We start from the raw sequence: 1,322 nt of genomic DNA on the forward strand, positions 1-1,322 counted from the left end.
GCTCAACCATCCAATGAAGAACCTAGTTCTAGTATAGTAAACCGAACCATCCCAGCTAATAATTTTGAACTTAAACCATCCCTGTTGCAACTAGTACAACAGAGACAATTCGCAGGTCTCGCCACTGAGAACCCAAACCAACATTTAAAAATATTTCTTCAATTAGCAGACACTTTTAAAACCAATGGAGCTTCTCCTGAGGCAATACGTTTAAGATTATTCCCTTTTTCCCTCAGAGATGAAGCCCTATCATGGTTAGATTCCCTTCCACCCAATTCCATTACGACTTGGGATAACCTTAGAAGAGTATTTCTTGCTAGATATTTTCCCCCGAGTAAGACCGCCGTTCTTCGAAACCATATAACTAGATTTACCCAAAACCAAGGAGAATTGTTGTTCGAAGCTTGGGAGAGATATAAAGAGTTGTTACGAGCATGCCCATATCATGGTTTAGAAAATTGGTTAATCATTCAAACCTTCTATAATGGACTTCACTATAACACAAAGATGACCATCGACGCTGCCGCAGGCGGTGCTCTGATGAACAAACCTTATCCTGAAGATAGTGCCCTCATCGAAGATATGGCTCAAAACCATCAATCATGGGGAGTCGAACGAGCGACAGTAGAGAAGAAGGAAGCCCAAGGAGGAGTGCATGAACTAAACTCTATAGACATGATGCAAGCTAAAATGGACGCATTAGCCCTTAAAGTCGAGCATATATGCATAAACCCGAATACTGTAGCCGCAGTTTCGTTGGATTGTGAGATATGTGGAACCAAAGGACACCAATCGGCAGAATGCAGTCTATTAAACGAAACCCACTCTGAGCAAGTGAACTACACCCAAGGGAACCCATACTCGAATACCTATAACCCTGGATGGAGGAATCACCCGAACTTCTCCTATAAAAACAATAACCCTATCCAAAATAATGCACCTCCGAGACCTAGTTATCAAGCCCCTATATCAAATCAACCTCTGCAACCTGTGCCACCAAAGCCGAGCCTTGAGAAAATTATGGAAAATTTTATCACCGCTCAAACCCAACAAAACAAGGAGTTCATGAATCAAAACATTCATGTTAACGAATTGATTACTCAGTTACGAACCAAGGTTGACCAAATAGTTACTCATGCCAAGATGCTTGAAACCCAGATCTCTCAAGTAGCTTTAAACCAAGCCCCTTAGACTACTCCTAGAGGACAATTCCCTGGACAACCTCAATAAAATCCGAGAGGACAAGCCAATGCCATTACCCTACGAAGTGGGAACGCTTATGATGAGCCACCAAACCCTAGATTGAGTCAACCCGAAACTTC

At 42.3% G+C, this 1,322-nt stretch overlaps 1 non-coding gene across 1 annotated transcript; it reads right to left on the minus strand.

The window, feature by feature from the left end:
- Nucleotides 1-345: 345 nt before the first annotated feature.
- Nucleotides 346-452, minus strand: LOC127116323 (small nucleolar RNA R71). Its single transcript, XR_007801275.1, has one exon. It is a non-coding gene; the product is annotated as a small nucleolar RNA R71 (small nucleolar RNA).
- Nucleotides 453-1,322: the final 870 nt, after the last annotated feature.

The sequence above is a fragment of the Lathyrus oleraceus genome, chromosome 1 (assembly GCF_024323335.1).
Source record: "Lathyrus oleraceus cultivar Zhongwan6 chromosome 1, CAAS_Psat_ZW6_1.0, whole genome shotgun sequence".
In the NCBI taxonomy this organism is placed as follows: domain Eukaryota; kingdom Viridiplantae; phylum Streptophyta; class Magnoliopsida; order Fabales; family Fabaceae; genus Lathyrus; species Lathyrus oleraceus.